Consider the following 18677-nt stretch of genomic DNA (forward strand, 5'->3'; position numbering starts at 1 on the left):
GAAGTCCCATGAAAACTATAGGCATCAAACCTGGCCAAGACTGGATATAAATATTTAGCAAGAGAGTCTGAGTGGCATGGAAAGCTGTTTCTTTTTTTTTCTCGAACCTCCTTTCCACTTCTTTGTTTCCTCCACTATTAGACCGTACATTGAGAGCTGATAGGACTTTAACCTGTTTTCTTGTAACATCAAAGCTCTGAGAAGCCTCTTTTATACTCTTCTATTCATCACTTTATGCACCAAAATATGTTGTTAGAATCACTGACAGTAAGCAAGAGAAAATTGCACAATGCCGAATGATCTGTTATAATACAAAAAAAGAAATAGCAGTGAATTAAACATACAGCTATTTTACCCCAGGCCGTTTTAAGGAGCACTTGTTTTGCAGTGTGCTTATGCAAATGATTCTTATGATTAAGTTCCCCAAAATATAACCGAGTGCTGGGGAACGATACACATCCCTCAACAAAACACTGTCCTGAGAATCCCAGGAAGCTGCACCACATTCACAAATTGACAGGCAAGAATTATTGCAAGGAAGAAATCCTGAAGCTTAGAACATTACTGTTGTGCCACGTAAAGCATGATGATGAAAATTCAGCTGTAATTAGCTCCTATCCATTCCTTTTTCATTCTTCTGTTGTCTCCTTTCTATCCTTAGTGTTTCTGTGTACTTCTTAATCAGGTGCTGCATTCTTAATCTGGACACGGCTGTATTTTTGTTCTGGTCAAATATGTGAAATGTTCAAGGACAAATTTCCTTCCATGATTTACGTGGTTGAACTCAGCATCATAGCCTTGTTTTCAGAAAGAAACGGGCATCGCTGCTGGTATGAGTGGTGATGTTCTGTTGGTAGCACTGGGATTGGGTATGTTTGCTTCTCAGAAGGATTACGCTCATGCAAGGAGAAAGAACTGCAGGCAAAATCCTCCACGTGGATCTAAGACCAGACTTACACTGCCTTTTCTTTTTATGTGCGGAAGAACAGACTACAAATGTAGTCTACTATGAATTAATTCACAAGGATCTAAGGAAACGTACTTTCCCACTCTTATCTTGTTCTCTGTACTGTTCTTAGGTGACTGCTCAATCCTTCTCCCTTCGTGTTGGCCCAACTTATGGTTGCAGAGTATGAGGCTTTGCTCTGCTCCCAGCTCTCATGGCAGCCACCCTCACCTACATCCAGAAGTAGTGGAGTGTCCCCTTATCCATACAACAGAGATATCCCATCTCTGAATAAGCCCATGACCTGAACAAGAACACATTGCTTGCCAAGTGAAAAACTAAGTACTGATATCTGTGCATACTTGTTAATCGTATTTCAACACCTGAAAACATGAATTGTCATTCCCTGCAGTATAAACTAAGCTACAGGGGCAGAGTAGCAGAAATAACTGAAGATGCTCCAAAATCCTCTCCTGGATATCAGGATGATCCAGCCTGCATATAATAACCCTTATGCAGCACTTTAAGCTCTCACAGCTGTATACAGTTCTAAAGATCCTAAATCAAGAAGCAATCTTTGCCTTTTGACAACGATATAAAAAAGCACCAAATTCCTCTGGTTTCATACCTGTGTAAAACAGTGTAAACTGTCCCTCTTGTTGTTTTAACAGACTTTAAGAACATCAAAATACAATAAAGAGGATATCACCTTATGCCCTCATCATTTCCTTAGTCCTTATCAAAAGCAAGTCTTGCTTTCTGGAGTTATTATTAAAGTGTGTTATTTCCCCAGATCTCTTAGATACGTTGTCCTTTGTTTTAAGCCACAGCTGAAAATACACTTAGAATACAAGAATACGTTCTGTCACAATAAATTCTTAAGAGCATTTCTTCATAATTGCATTTACATCTTCTATTTCAACAAAAATATGTCAACAGTCAACATTTCCCTGATGCTTTGTAAAGGCACTTGAAGAGAAATTTTCTGTAAAAGTAGAGGTCTGATTATTTAACATTTCTGCTAATATGTGTACTGCTGAGTATGTAGAAAAGTTGCATTTGAACAGCAGATGTTACTAGTTAACATACTTCTAGGTCTGTACATTTCTTGTTGTACTTGAAGGACCATGCCAAGCTGTGACAATGTATGAGACACTCACCTTTGTAAGAGCAGTATGAATGGTAAATCTGAGACAAAATTCCACGGTCATATTTCTTTTCCCATTTCCACTTTCATTAGGTGTTTCCATGCAACAGGGATCCAAAACCTAAAACAAATGTAGTCTACACCTGAATTCTCCTAAGGTCCAAGGAAGTTCACCGACTATGCAACTCTTAAGAAAGCTTCTGACAAATGTGGCTTGTATACTAACAGTAGCAACAGACTAGCTTTGGAGATACTTGTTTCTAGGCCATTTTAAACTATGGATGAACATACAGAACTAGTGTGTAATAAATGTGCCAGAAGAGCCCCAGCCTGATGCTATCCCAAGTCCATCAAACCCACTGCAATGACTGTAGAAAAATTATTGCACGAGTATCACTTTCAGCTTTGCATGCTCCTCTATCAATATGTTTCTGCACATTTCCTTGGAAGCATATTTGTGAAGCCTCAAAGTAGAGTTCAGTCTCTAATGGGCTTAAATATGCTTCCTGATCTGAAGAAGAGACATTGAGGAGGATCTCAAAGTGAAGTGTCTGCAGTTTTGTATGCTAATCATACTTTTACCAGAGTTATGTTCTTAATAATGCAAATTGTTTCCTGGGATATTGCGGCTTTTCCCCAACTTCTTGTCATTCACATATTTGATTGCACTCATAAATTGCATGTGGGCACTGATATGTTCTGCTGATGTTACACTGCACATCACTCTGATCGTTGACTCTGCCTCTCTCATAGTCCAGGATTTCCTCTAGGAGCAGATGTTAAAGGCTCAGCAAGAGTTTAGGAGATTGAACACAGACAATAAGAAGATGATGGATTTGCATTTTGTTCTTGAAAAATCCATTTACTGGTAATGATCTAAACAGTGTGCTTTTTTTTTTTCTCCTTGACACATAAAACAATATCAAGTTTTTACCATTTCTAGGCTAAAAGCAACGAAGGGATGGATTGTATTCCTCTCTTGGCCTATTCCTCTTTGAAAAATTTATCGTCTATTAGAGGAAAGAGCAACTATGAGGTCTGAAGGGATCCACAGCTTTAGCTTTTATCTCCTTAATAAGCAAATCAGTCCTCATTGGTGTTCTATCATCAACACGTACTTCAATTTCTGTATGCATTAGAATATATCAACCACAATTACATTATGTAGAGGGTAAATCGCATAGTAATTAATGTAGCTAATAAGAGGTAAACAAGCTTTGATTCAGCCTTATGAAAGTCAGGGAAACATATCCCTCTGACTTCAGGAAGAACTGGATCAGCTTTCTAAAGATTAGGATCTTCACTTACCCTGTGATATAATCATACAGTGCAGTAAATAAGCTTATGCTCTCTGTGCCTGTACCTGTAGGTCAGCACCCTCATACTTCAAGCAGGACCTACTGAGCAAAAGCTCCTTTTATACTTTATGTGACTGGCTCCAAAAGAAGAAAAAAAGTGCGTCAAGAAAGTGAGTACCACCTTCCCTTCCAGGAATTAGCCACATCCAGCAGAAAGCTGCAGACTGAAAAATATGTATGTAACCATGCTATAATAGCTCTTCTACACTCACACCCTGTGATATGTGATGCAAGGGTGAAAAAATCCCTTTCACAAGGTTTACAGCCTCATAAGTTTCCTTCGGTTATTGCTCAGAGCATCTCCAGCTACCCACCGTAAAATCCACACGGCCAACCTGTGAAGCGACAAGCAAACAACTGTGCTGATATAAATAAAAGTTGTCCCTTGCAGAAAACTTCAAGCAGTTTGTGTCTGTTTATTTTGGTCTCATTAGGCTGCCACAACATGATAAATGGTTTAGGTTAAGGGTAATTTAGTTTATGGCACAACAGGCAGGAAAGGTTATTCCTTCTTATGCACTTCTCACATAAAATCTACCTTAAAAAAGTAAAGTCTTTATGTCTCAATAAACAGAAGCCACATAGATATTGTGTAACAAATTACATATTGGATAACAATCTATAAAATTTTATTGGCTTATGAGGTTTGCATCGATTTGAATTTTACCCAAAAGCAAAACATTACTGTTTCTCCAACACACTAAAATAAAAGGAAAACAGAAATCTCCATTACAGTCACCAGAAATGGCTCAGAGCAATGCAATCCAACTCCTGGAAACAGCTGAGTTCACTGTGTGCACGATCCAGAAAGCCTTGCAAATCCGCTCCAGCAAAGCATTTAGCACTGAGGTTCACCACAAAGCCCAGAAACAGCACCTGACACTGGGTGGTAATTGTGAGACAATTCTGAAAAGCTCTGCTGCCACATTTCCACTCTGAGATGCCGGTGGTTTACTGTGTACATGAGTGATACTGCTGCATGGAATTGCGGATGAGATACAAGAGTTCAGGCAGATCATTTTGCATGAGGATCTGTTCTATGAAATGCAGAGCTTTGGGGGAAAAGATGTGAATCGTGGTGAAGGTGAATCTTCCCTTGACCTCTCGCCACTAATGCCCACAGTGCATACAGACAAAGATGGAACAGAAATGTGCATCCTTTACATAAGCATGCAGTAAAAACTACTGATTATTAACATAAAGAAGTGAAGTACAAATAAGTCTGTTATTACAGGTATTAATTGCTACTATTCTATCCAAAGGAGGGCTGTGCATTTTCCTCAGTATTACTTTACATGCTTTTTGGCACACGAGACTAAGACATGGATGTTTTTCACGCTGTTTTTCAGTGTTTCCTATTACGTTACCTATCGCCTGTAAACATGACTTGCCCATACACCTCACTGCTCTGATTATTCAGGGCATGGGGCTGATTTTTAGGTATTGCTGCTGGCTGCTCAGCATTGTCAAACAAAGCATTTTTTCTGCTAATTCCTTTCAGGGCTTAGGTGGATTTTCAATCAATCTTGCTGAGAAAGTCAGCCAGACAAAAGGTAAATTCGTGACATGGTGAGTCATTTATATTTTACCTGAATCAGTCAGTAGGGAACTTTCTGCCCGTTCGTATGCTTCGAACAGAACTTTTATCCTACCATTTTTCTGATAGGAGTTTGACTTTGGCAATCTCTTGGCTACGTCTCCCAAATCAATCTCCTGAATCCCTAACCCAAAGTTTAAAATCATCCATTATTCAACACCTCAGCTAACAATAAGGCTAACTTTAAAACTAGTAATCTCTCAGTAAAGCTGAGCAATTAATGCTGAAATACCTCAAGTACAGAATAACAGCAGCTAGCGCTCCCCATAGCCCTCCTAAGAGCATCCCAAATTACCAATAGTCTTCTCAACATCTCTAGTTATCAAACATTCTTTAAGACTTAGTGGTAGACTGGGGCTCACCTAAGTAGACCTGTTTAAAATTCAGAACATTTTCCCCTGCAAAATGAACCACGGACTCTCTACCTGACCACAGTGCGCCTGTTTTACGCTAGGTTGGAGTGATCACAATGACCCCCAGTATTGCTCAGCCCATTCTAGCTCATCCTATCTCTTTCCTCACTTTGGACTGCCATACCAAACCACGCTCTCTGTGTACTGTAGCTCCCTGCAGCCCTAGAGCCCCTGCCGGCTCCCCCTGCTTTGGGATCAGGGGACTGCTTTAACAGGCTGCAGTTTCACTTCTCCCTGTGGTATCATGCTACGGCCTGCACCTGGACAAAGCTCTTGCTTTACAGTCTTCATAGCTGCAGCAGTGTATGTTTTATATGAAAACATTACTTTTACTGCAATATAAAGAGGCCATTATTGCTTAGCTGTGTTCACCGCTGTTCTTCCTTCCCTCCCCTCCTTCCCACCTCTTTTCCTGATGTCTTCCCAGAGTTATACAGTATATACTACACTTACTTATCCCTGCTTGCACTAGATTCAACACAGTTATGTTTCTTCCCCCAAGCTCAGTGTCCTCAGAGGAGTATTTAGGTTAAGAACAGTTTATTCCTGGCTGGAACTGCAGCAATTGTGAGTGGGTTCATAAAGCAGGATTCTCCTTTGCTGCAGGCAGCTGCTAAAAGCCCAGGTGATGTCTCAGAAGCAGGGAGGTGTGTGGCTGTGGGGGACCAAGCATCCCTGATGCTGCTGCATGGGTGCTGCTGGGGGCACAGTAGCAGCCCTTTGTTCCCCAGAAAACATGCAAGAAAAGGAACTCAAGGTCTCAAAGCAGAGGGAAATGAGGTCAGGCTGAGGGTGCTCCTCATGCTCTGCAGGGTCTGAACACCTGCCCATGACACCTGGGTGAGGTGTGAGTCTCAGCACCCTGCCATCTCAGTCTGAGGGTGACCTTACTCTGCTCACTGCATTCTTTTAAATGCAAGGACAAGTAACACTTGGAATACAGTACTCCTACAAGAACTCTATCACTAAAGAATGAATTTACTTTTCCTTTGGCTTTATTTTTATACATAGAAAATAAAATGTGCAACTTCCTATTTGAACTGTATGGGAAGTGAAGACTTCCCTTTTCAGCAGAAGACATCCCCCTGATGGGTCTTTTTCACTCCGGCTGTGCCCTCAACAAACCCAGGCATCACACAGATATACAGTTAGTAAATACTGCTATTTAATATGGAACTCTGGGTGAGGAAAGCATACAAGGACTGGAAACTCTCATCTAGTTAGTGGATTAGATGTGCATCCCTACAGCTTTAAGGTGAGCAATATTGGGGGGGGGGGAAAGTTTTATATAGATATACATAGCTTTTAGCTTTATCTGGTATCTTCAGCAAGGACTGGGTCACCTCTGTGGAGAAGCTTCAGCAACATGTCAAAGCTAATGATGTCAGAGCTGAGAAAAAGGTGGCAGTTTAAGTGAGTATAACAGGGGTAAAACCTCTAACCCGCTGTGCAGCCAGAGTGCTCCCGTTCAGCCAGCAGACAAAACAATTTTTAGGAGAGAGGTGATTTTGTAGCATTTCCTCAGCCCATAGCTCTGCTGGCGGTTGCAGAGCTTCCCTGCTATTATCATCCAAAGGAAAGTGAAACCATTGGGGGATAAGCGCCTGAATTAAGGAAATCAACAAGAACACGGCCAGTCTGAGGAGAGCTTAAATGCAGCAGTAACACTACAGAAAGCCACACAGCGTGCATCAGTTACCATCCAGGGTTTAGCTGACTATAAAGGATAGGAAGACTCTAACATATTAGTTGTTGTGCTAGTGGCTGCTGACAGACAGGCCACAGGAGTGCAACAATGCACCAAGGACGAGCAGCAGCAGTGCTGGATATCAGCCCAGACGCTCAGCGTGGCTCTCCAAAGCCTGTGTGTCTCCTCTGCAGAGAACAGCCCCACAGAGCAAATAACAAGCTTGGGTTTATTTATCCCATTCAAGGACAGGCTTCTTGGGATCTATGAGATGCTGGGGGAGGCAGGGATGCAGTACAGATCACTGTAGATGCACCTGAATTCCGACCACTGAGACAACAGAGAGGTGCAATGGGACACCAAGTCCATGCGCAATGCTGGGGAGCGTGCAAGGCACAACAGTCACATTTAGGTGATATAAATCTACACTTTATCTGGATTTCTTTACAAATAGAGGAAGCATAATTTATAGCAAGGTTCACTCTGATCCTGATTGTTATTTTATTTTTTTTTTTAATTTCATGGTAGAATTATCAGAAAGTGCTTGAAAAGATGAAGCTGCAGAAACTTCAGTGCTTTTAATCCACATTTCTCCCCCCAAAGGCACTACGTATACGCTGTACACATTGCCTGGGAGAAATGGATTTGGGTTGGTGAGGTGTATGGTGCACCAGAGTTTCAGAAACACAAATACCCCAAGGTCTAACCATCCCTATACTTGGCAGACTGACCTAGCAACAGACAAGGCAGCAGGTTGGGATGAAGCCCAAAATGCACAAAAGATGTGTTTGAAGGGGAAATAAACATTAAGCATCTGAAAACTCACAGACTTTAACTCTGATGCAACACTTTTGCCCAGTAAGGCTCTCCAATTGTATGCTGTGTTAATCACAGGAATGAGAGAAGAAAAAGGCACTGGTAAGCAGTGGTTATCTTCTTGTGCTTACTGACAGATCAGCCTAGCGTGTCCTTTGTCCACAGCAGAGTGCTTTCCTCATTAGCTGGGCACTGGTTTCTCTAAAATCTACTCCTCTCCAGTCAGTTAGAAATGGAGTGAGATGTTCAGTAGCTCAGTATGATAGAAGCAACCCTCATGCATGGAACCAGCTCTGATTTTAATTCTACACGGGAAGATTTTTTTTAATACATAAGAAAACTGCTGAAATAAGGCTCTAGAATAGCTAAGAGTTTAGGTCATGAGCAGCAATGAAATTTCTGCTCTGCCTAAATAGTGTTCTCACATTCCCTGGAGAGGGTCCTAATCCCAGACTGTGGGCTGCTGTCAGCTCATTTCCCCCAGGGTTTGATCATCTTGACCCTAGGAAAACCTTCTGAGAAAGGCTCAGCAAGAACAGCAGAGAGTAATCCACCCGATCCAGGGTAGCAAATTAACCACTGATCTTTTTTTTTTGCACATCAAAAGGTTGCAGTTATGAGATCATTGCCCTAAATCCCATTTGAGCAGCTGCTCTGAAATACACTGCTCAGACACTTCTGCTCTGGAATGGAAATGAATAAAATTACACCATTTTCAACAGTAGAAGATTCTTGTTTTCCAGTTAGCCCCTTCCCATGGTAGCTTCCTTGCAGGCACTGCCACTGGTGGGACATAGGATCTTTTTGCCTTTGTTAGCTATGAGAGAGCATAGCTCATGGAAAAAAAAAAAAACACAACAGGAAACAGTCCTCAGATTTAACCTAAGGAAAATTATACATTACATGGATCCTACTGGCAATCACATCAAGCTGTCCTAAAGCAAGAAGAGTACTTAATTTAGGAACAGTTAGGTAACACCTTTATTTCTTTGAAAGGCCTCTGGGAGCTGTGATGGAAGCCCAAGAGGGCTATAGTGTCCCTGGGTCACACATTTGTTTATAGCTAATAAAAACAGTTATCTGGAATCCAACCCTATCAGTTCCTATATTATTATGTTGTGTAAACAGCAAGGACATAACACTGCTTCTCTCATCTTTCTGCTGCTCTTGTTAAAAGAGATAGAACATTATAGCAGGTGCTGTCAACAATTTTAATAAAACAAACCGTATTTCTGACTGTCTTTATCTTTGTTTGGAGGGGAGGGGGCCTTTATAGGCTATAAACATATTAGAGGGACTAAGAGAGTAATATCACTCTTCTCTCCTTCCACCTCCCCCATGTTCCTGTCTATCTCTTGCTATTCTGTATGCTACACATTTTTCTCTTGCAGGAAAGCCAAAATACAAACAAACCCACATAAAAGCCCCCCCAAAAAACAGGCATGGCAGACTGGATACTTAAACCGACTGTCAGCAAGCCTCTTTACTGAGCCCAGAAGAGCCTATAACATGGTGTTAGTACTGTCCTCAGCCCAGCCTGCTCCGGGTGCTGGCAGGAGGACAAGGAGGAGCAGCAGCAGCCTGGAGACACTGACATGGGGAGTTTAAAGCACTAAGTTATCGAGGACAAAACAAAGTAAGCCAACCAGGAAATATGCCAATAACACGCAACCTGATTAAATGTTGCACAGCTGCTGCCAGCAGTGCAGGAGGGATCATCTGTCTCCTGTCCTCCAGCAGAGCACGGAGACTGCTGCACTTGTGAAAATGCAAACGTGTACCTACCAGCGGAGGAGCTGCTTTTCTCTGCTCGTGTCAGCAGCTCACAGCTCTGTCCTTCTGGTGATTCGAAGCTGGTCCTTCTCAGCTCCGTTCTGTATCTTGCAGACATACAAATCCTGTCTTTGAGATGGCACCAGAGGACGACTGTGCATCTTAATGAGGAAGAAGTAAAGCACAGGGCAAGGCAGGTCCAAAGCCACTTGCAAATCCAGGAGAGCTCGGGAAAGACCATTTTAAGACAGGTGTTTCTCCCACTGCGCCCTTCCCATGTTTTTTGAAGTTAAGCAAATATTCTGGGAAAGAATCCTAGAAGATTTCAGCATACCGCAATGCAACAGAAACGTCCACGCAGAGAGGAGAAAAAGCCCTCACTGCAGGCCTAGGTTATCCACCCCCACATGCTTCCTACAGCAACAGCAAATCAATAGTTGTGTAAGGTGAATTACTGCCCATTAATGGGTTGTTAAGAGCTGTTAATTATCTGCTGGGGGGCAGAACAGCTGGGCCTGACCTGCTCAGCCGAGGAGCTGCAGGTGTGAGCTGGCAGAGCCCAGCTCCTCAGCCTGGAAATCTCCAAGTGTTTCAATCCGGTAGATCCAGATCCTCATATTTAGCTGTTGTTACATTTTGTGTAGCAATATCCTGCTGTCACCTCTCTCAGAGCTGAGCTGGTCTGCTCAGCAGCAGCCTTGGTGTTCTGCCTTGGGCCAGGTTGTTCCCCTGACAAGGCACAGAATTATAAGTACCACGTTCTGATTTACCGTGATGTGGGTTGGTTTTCTTTCTGATGCTTCAGCTTTTCAAAGTTACTTTTTCAGCGGCGCAGACTACTTTTTTTCCCTGAGTATTCTGCATTTATAGAAAGTTTGTGTGTTCATAAGAAGGCCTTACAGAAGTGCGCTAGGTTTGGAGTGGAGATAAGGGTGTTACAGAGTGCTGTTTTCCCACAGTGCTGGGTTTTTGGTATCCCAGAGATAAACTACCAGTGCAGGTATCTGTGTGGTTGGAAAACTGTCTGAAGTTACTTGAGTTTTTGCTTTGTAAAGAGATTGCTTCAAGCCTAGCAGCCCAAGCTGCAAACGCACCCTCATACCTAACTCTAATCCACGCTGAGTGCAGCCTTTGATAAGAAGGATAAAAGGGGTTTTGGTGTTTTTTTTCCCTCCTCTGGAGTTCACGTGGGTAGAGGTGGGTTTGGGGCATGGTTGCCGTGAGTGGGGCCTGAAGGCAGCTGGCTGGGTTGAGGAGGGACTGTGAGCAGGCAAGCAGCAGCAACCCTTTGCAATGAAGTCAGTCCTAATCTTAAACAAAAGGAATATTGTCTTGTGGTAACGTGGAGTTAATACAGCTTCTGGGCTGAGGGGGAAAAGATCACTGAATGTCATTTTGAAGAGTTGATGTAGTCCTATATACTTCCAATACAGAGATAAACCTAATGGAAATTTCCTGCCCAGTTACAAATAGTGTTTTATGGGCATGTAATGCAAATGCACAACTTTGTATTTCAGGTCCTTTTGGGGATGCTGGCACCTTGTTTTGTGATGGCAATATTTGCTTCAGCAGCAAGAAATTAGTTTTAGGGGAGCCTACTATGCACCACAAACCTTTCTAATACTGACTGAAGAGCTGGAAGAAACACGTCTCTTCTTTGATTTAAAGCACTTACATTGTTATATATTATTATAATTTCATCCTCAGCATGGAAGGTAACACACCTAATACATAGCAATCAGTACCTCACCACCATTTGAAAACTATAGCTGGATACGTTGGAGTGTTTTATTTTTCTTTTTTAAACAATAAAATTTGATATACAATAGTTGCTAACTTCCTCCAGGTACTGAGTTGGGACTTTTTAATGTCATAAAACCTCTCAAGCAGGGACTCATGGAACGTGAAACACTGAAATAGTGCCTCAGGAGCACCAAAACAAAAGCTGGCTGATGGGGATGGGTTCTTTGTGGTGGTGTGGTGCCTGGAATTACAAATGCTGCAGGGTTTACATACATACACACAACTCAGTGAACTTGTAAAACTTGAAGAATTGCTGGTGTGGCAGTTCCACCCTCTTGGGAGGAAGAGAATAAAAAGGGTGGAGAAAATGCTATTTCATAAATAGTCTGATTCTTTTAACTCGTTATATTTACCTGAAATTGGCTGCAGCCTTGTCAAAAGGACAAGCAACTTATTTAAATAGGGCGCAGAGTGTTTGCCTCTTGTTTAATCATTCAGGTGCTTAAGCGCTGCAGGAAATTGTTAGCATTCAGCCTGATGGTTTAGAGGCTGCTGGAGGAGACCCTTCAGACATGCAACAACTGCCTGAGTCGAGGTGTTTGCCTAAAGAGCACCATGGGAGTACATGGTTTAACAGAAGGCGCTAGTCAAGCAGTTGCTTCTGCAAACGTGGACTTCCAAAACTTTTTATAAAGTGTCACATTTCTTTATGGCTGTGTCATACTCTGTAAGTAAATGACAGGGTCAAAAATAAACCTTTGCACATCTTGCAAAAACAGAATGCTGTTACCTTGACTTTTTTAATTGTTAAAACAAGCAAGAGGAAAGGCTTCCTTTAAAGGCTTGCTTAAATTTTCTTAGGATTTATGTTGATTGCTTTTACACCTTCAGCTGGTAGAAATTAGATTGGTCTCTCATTACCCACCTCACTATTTATATGCTGCACAAAGTCTTATGAAAGTGGCAAAATTAGCACTGTCATCCTCTGTGTTGTCCGTGTTACTGCAGCAGTGAGCTGTGATACTCTCAAAAAATATACCTGTAGTGTCTGTTACCAGCACAGTCTCCTACTCTGTTTGACTCAGACCTCGCATGCATACAAATTCATTATGTATATATTTGTCTCTTCCAAAAATGTATACATTTGGAGCATCAGCCATTTAGAGACAGAACAACATAAATAAAGCAGTGAATTTTCTTCATTCTCTACCCCTTATGCTAATGAAAAAATACTGATTTTAAACCAAAACAACAACAAAAAAAGACAGTTCCCCCAGCATTATTCACATTGCAGTAGACAGCACAATTCTGTACTTACAGATCTTAACAGTGAAATGTCTCAGGATCTTTACAATTTTCTGCAGAACTGTTTCAAGCTCTCAGCAAGGCACAGTGTTCATCGAGGCAGAACGGAGCCGTACGGAAGGTCTATGCAGCTGGGAGATAATGGAACTATTTTCCCAGCTGGGACTAGAAGCCTTTTATCCACTGAGCATTGCGTGTCTCTTCACTGGTATTAACCATGAAATACACTGCTTTCCTGCTGCACTCGTGCTAGAACCCACACAATTAATGCTTGAAGCAGATAAACAGGTACTACAGTGTATGCATATTCCTATCTGCAAATCTTGAACGTAGGAAAATTAGCTCTTCACTGATCATCCTTCAAGCAAGCTGAGAGTGAAAACACAGCTGTCAGACTCGTAGCATGAAAGATTAAATGTGCTCTTGCTATTCTTTTCCTACAAATAGGAGCTCCTGTCAGGTAATCAGAAAACCTCCCTACCTGGAAATTGGGTCACACTCAGTATTGGGTTTAGAACAGGAGTAGAAATATTTTGTTTAGTCCCGGGTTACACAGTCACTTCCTGAACTCCATAATACGAAGCCCATCACATGGGAGCTGAGTCGCTGCATCCCAGCGCTGACTGTTGTCCTGAAGCATTTAAATGCCCCTCATATTTTGCATATTGAAAAGCAAAACAACAACAAAAAAGGCTTGTTTGTTTGAAGAAGCAGAGACATAAATCCTTATTACACACAAACTTCTTAGATTTCCGTTTTTCCTCTTGAGACTGCTTCAGCAGAGATCAAATGCAAAGCTCAGACAGGGAAATGACTTTCCGTTAGTAAGCAAAAGTTATTTGTATTCACGAGGGATGGAAGTGGAAAGAGCAGTTTTCAGAATGTTCCTGCCAAGAAAAGTACAGTTGTGTCACAGGCACTGCTTCACCATGTTTTAATGTAATCGTGGTGTAAATCCATTAGTTTGTAATGGGATTACTTGCATGCCTGTCTGAGCATTGGCAAAGTGGAGAGGAAGTGGAAGTCAGGTGGCAAAAACACACAGCAGTACACAGGTGCCTGGAGCAGACAAAACATCTCAGTCTGCAGAAGAGGAGGTGCACGCCTCTACATGACTTGGTTGGCATTCACCCCAGCTGTAAGCTGAGTGCTGTCCCTTCTGCCACCATACCTATCCTTTCAGGCTGCTGCTTCCCTCCATCCATGTGTTCTGGTCATGGAGGGGTGCAGTGGGTTTCTCTTTGGACTTGTGACCAGCCCATTCAAAGGCACTGCTGAGATGCACTGAGTTTGCTCTAACTGGACGTGGCTATTGAGACAGCTTTGAAGACAAATGAAGTAATGCTCGGAGAGAAGTTAAAGATGTGCCGCCTAAAAGTAGAGGGCTGGAGGAGGTTTCTTTAATTTGTCTTTACAGAAGGATGGTGCTTCAGGCTTGTTTCAAGAGATCTGGATTCTACTCAACCCTTGCAAAGAGCTGCCCAGGAAATGCCGCAGATTCCTACTCTTCCCTTTGTAAGATGGAGGCAACAGGTCCACAGGATCTCATGGGCTGTACGAATATCCTTCACCAGCACCACAGGGGCATGACTGGATCAGTCCCCTCTTGATGCACAGCTCACAGAGCCATCCACCTGATTAACATAACCAATCTTACGTGTCCATTGTGCGAGCATCTCAAATGACTTCACTGACAATTAATTAAGCCTTGCAGCACCTTCCAAAGTAGACAGGCATTGTAATTAGCAGTCCTGCTTTTAATTAGGAATACAATTTGAAATGGAATATAAGTATTTCCTCATTATTATTATTGTTTTTAAATAATGAGAGTGCTTTTTAAAAGTTGCATCAAGTGTAAATAGACCAAGAGTTGGTTATAACTGATTAACCCTTGCTTCTTGTCACTGGTTTGCTTTTAGAGTGTTCTCATTTCCAATTGGGAATGAAAACAAAGATGTCCCCACTAAAGATAGATTATTCACTTCAAGATCCAATATTTTTACTTGGAAAGTACTGTAACAAATATGTTTGAACTTTGAACTTCTGAAATTCTGCACTGTGTTCCTATTAAAAGCTGGTTAGTTCTGATTTTCATTTTCTGAAACATATTATCATGTATTGAAGATTATGCCTATATCTTTTACAAATGACACAGTGAAGACAAAAATGAATATCAAAACAGTCTGTTCCTAAAGGTCAAGATAGAACATTTAAATGTTACCAAAATGTTGTATTTTTTGCCCAGTTTTCTTTCAGAACAAAATTTCATTGACATTGACATTTCATTTTGAACAATTACCATATTCTGGCAGGGAAAGCTGTCTGGTTTTATTTTTTTTATTTAATTTTATTTTTTAAATGCAGATCAAACAGAACTTTACAGGGTTTCCAGCAGTCAAAAGCTATATAAACCTTTTCAACCATAAAACCTTCTTCCATTGGGGTCCTGTTAGGGCCAGAGCGTGGGTGATTGTCACCCCAAAAGCTGGCACTGGCTCATAATGAGTCAAAAGTTTCCAGAGCTCTACATGAACTGCACAAAGTCCTTGTGTACCTTTCAGGACACTGTTCTAGGCTAAAAATAACTCGGAGATAAGATCTGGTCTATAAACCTGACAGTGGGTAGGATTGGGAACATAAGCCGGAAGACAGAAGTGAATTAGCAGGAGTTGGGCCAAGGTGTCTCTTGCAAAAACTCTGTTGAGAAATGGCCAGGAAGACATTTTCTCCTCTGTTTCCTCTGTCAAAACTGGAGATGCCTTCAGATGATGCATGCTTTTTTTTTTTTTTTTTTTTTTTTTCCCTTGTTTTTTTTTCCTAAGTGCTGTCACTGTGCCTTCAAAAGGAAACAGAGCTCTCCAGCTTACTGCTGACTTCTTGTAGCTGTGTCAGTTTTTCTATCTCTCCTTTAGACAGAGTAGATAAATCCAAGATGTCCTTAGCAGCATTTTAAAGCAAGTTAGATCAAGGACTAATGCGATCTAGACTCTGTCATGCTCAAACAGCACCTTGTCCTTGAGCGAGTCCCTATGATCACAGAAGCAAAATTTAAGGACTGAGATGAAACTCCCTTGAACAAAGGAATGTGCATCCCATGAGGTGCTGTATTCAGGCAGTGCCCGAATACTGCTTTGAAACTCATATATTAAGCAACCTAAATTGCTTTTTGGCATTTACACTGTGCATTGGATTTCGGTTGCTGTAAAATCTTTGATCATCTTTATGAATCCATAGGCACCACTCAAGTAAGACTGAAAGTGAGTTTTGCAGGCCTCCTCCAGCAGTTGTTGCAGAGGCAATACTCCCAGTCCCGAGCTACCAACTATAAAGGTCTGCATGCAATTAGTGGCTTTGCTGTAGGCATTCCCGAGATGTTAGAGAAAGCCCCTACCTAAAGCTTTGTAAAAACAGCATTTCTGTGTACTGCTGACAGTCATTTCCACTGCTCAGTCATTAGTAGGGTCCTTGATAGCTAGCACTCTTCCAAGCAACATCATGCACACCTGGGGGGCATCAGCAAGAGCAGGAGGCCAACCCTGGGAACAGATGTAGAAACATTGTCCAGCCTGGTGTGCAGAGCAGGGGAATTGAACTGTGGGGCATGAATTGCTTTGCTTCAGCTGCCTCCACAGTGCAGGTGAACCTGGGAAAGAATGAATTACTAATAGAAATGTGGCCATGTGAATGTATGTCTGCAGTTTCCTTGGAAGAGGAAAGGACTTTTTCTCTGGAAGTGATGTGCACTCTTCCTTTCTTTCCTTCTTTTTTTTCTATATTTTCTTCTTCTTCTTTATTTTTTTCTTTTTTCTTTTTTTCTTTTTAAAGTCATTTTAATTATGCTCTTACCATGCAACTGGAGGGAGCAAGAAGTCAACAACATGTCATCTCTGTATGCTTTAGCAATGTGAATTGCAAGTATGTTAATGCAGAAAACAATCAATGTAATCTGTAGGAAATCATAGAATAGGGTCACAGAATCACAAGGTTAGAAAGGACCTACAAGATCATCCAGTCCAATGGTCCTCCCATTACTGTTGCTACCACGAGCCACTAAACCATCTCTTGTAGCTCCTTATCCAGACACCTCTTGAACACTGCCAGGGATGGCGACTCCACCACCTCTCTGGGCAGCCATTCTATTCCAACATTGCCTGACCACTCTCTGAGAGAAATCATTTTTCCTTATGTCTAAAAATATACTTTGATAGCTGTTTTCTCTGTAGTCTTTGTAGATTTTACTTTAATTTTTTAGGAGCACAAAGCTAAAGCAAAAGGGGTTGGCAAGTTTAATGTAAGCAGTTTGAATGAGCTATGTATATTTAGCTGCCTTTCTGCTGAGTGTAAAAAGACACAAAAATATTGCGCTTATTGGCCTTTTCCACGTGAGATCCATAGAAGAACCAAAACAGCCTACTTCAGCCCTTGTTTGTATGCCACAAAACTCTTTGTTCTGTGGGGACTGTGGTCTTTGATTCCTGTATTTGGTGTGTTTGTCCTCGTGTTAAAGCTCAGTCTCTCCAGAATAAATGTGAAGGTTTAGTGGATGTTAATCCTAGCAGAATGCATGGCTTCTTAACGATCCTTCCAGAAAAGGTGACCTCTGGAGCTACAAATAATGCTCTCAGTAAAGCCTAAGTGGTTCCTGCGCTTTCACTTGATCTTCATTATTTGCCGATGCCGTTTCGCTTTTGCTACATGGCAAGGGATTTGAAAACTTTCTGTCCTCCGTAGATATCTGGTTCTGACTGGGGGTGGGAAATGCTCAAATCAATACCTGTGAGCTTATCTATAATGGAACTGGGAGCTCTTTCACCCCAGGAGTGAACTGTCAGGCTTGATTGGAGATAATTGGACAAGGAAATTCTAAAAGTATAAGCAAAACTAAACATGAAGGCTTTTACAGAAGTTATTTTTGACACAGCTGGTAGCATTATCAAGTGTGGCTTCTGTTTTGAAAACACAGCCCAGTGCAACCACTGATGAACGGCTTTAGCTTTCAAGACAATTGGAGTGTACTCGGTGATACCTTTTAATGCTCTCAAAATGGGTTTGTGGCTAAGTATCATACGATTTTCTATTCATAGTGTCTATTTTAGCAATTTGGGTGTTATGTCTTTTTAATTTCTTTAGGGTTTAGTGTCTGTGTTTTTGTTTTGCTTTTAGAAAACAAACGTCCGAGGCATTTTGAGATTTTTAGGGTTGTGTTTGTGGTTGTGGCTTCTGGATGTGAAGTATCAGATAAGTAGGTCACTTTTCACATTGATTTTTGTTAAGGGAGAGAAAACTAGAAGAATGGAGTCTGGGAATTACAATGAAGTTTCATTACTGCACCTCACAATTCTGCTAAATGGTCAGTGGATCAATGTCTGTGTTATGTGTTGGAGAAGCCTCTGAAGACATCACTGGTTTCAAGTATAGGGTACTTGGTGTCACATAACGAGTATCAGTGGGAAGTAGTCATTTAGCTATGAGAGAGTGCAGAAAACCAGACAGAACCAGAACACTTCACAAAAACACTTTGTTTTTGTGTATCTTTGCAGATCTTAGTGTAGCTGCACACTAGATGGCTTCATTCAAACGTGGCTTTCTGGTGTCTGAGACTTGGTGTTGTGTTCAGATATTTTGCAGAAGTGCTTGCAAATGTTCCCTGTTCCCTCTGCAGCCCTGTCTCATTGGACTGACAGTGTGGTGCCATCTCATGGGGTCACTGCCTCTCCATGTGACCCTTGTTTCTTAGCATCATGGTGGGAAGTTTTTGCAGCTTCTGTAACACTGATGATTTCTGATTGTTTTAAATGCATTCGTCTTTCCACATCTGTTCTTTCTTCCAGAAATCTCCAGTGATTCTGATCTCAGTTCTTTATTTCTGGAGGGAATGCAGTGCTTTTCCCA

At 41.7% G+C, this 18677-nt stretch overlaps 1 protein-coding gene across 6 annotated transcripts in view; it reads right to left on the reverse strand.

Annotated features, from left to right (window-relative positions):
* CNTN6 (contactin 6) overlaps positions 1 to 13226 on the reverse strand; it is a 127374-nt gene extending 114148 nt beyond the window's left edge. For 3 of the 6 annotated variants that reach the window (XM_085516145.1, XM_015875354.3, XM_015875352.3), the window contains exon 1: positions 12799 to 13170. The gene's annotated coding sequence lies outside the window, so the exon portion shown is untranslated. Of the gene's footprint in view, positions 1 to 12798 lie in introns of all 6 variants that reach the window. The other 3 variants (XM_015875353.3, XM_085516147.1, XM_085516146.1) reach the window with 3 other exon arrangements.
* Between the last annotated feature and the right edge of the window lie 5451 nt (positions 13227 to 18677).

This window comes from Coturnix japonica, chromosome 15, assembly GCF_054131305.1.
Source record: "Coturnix japonica strain WE chromosome 15, WE-NBRP24, whole genome shotgun sequence".
Classification (NCBI taxonomy): Eukaryota; Metazoa; Chordata; class Aves; order Galliformes; family Phasianidae; genus Coturnix; species Coturnix japonica.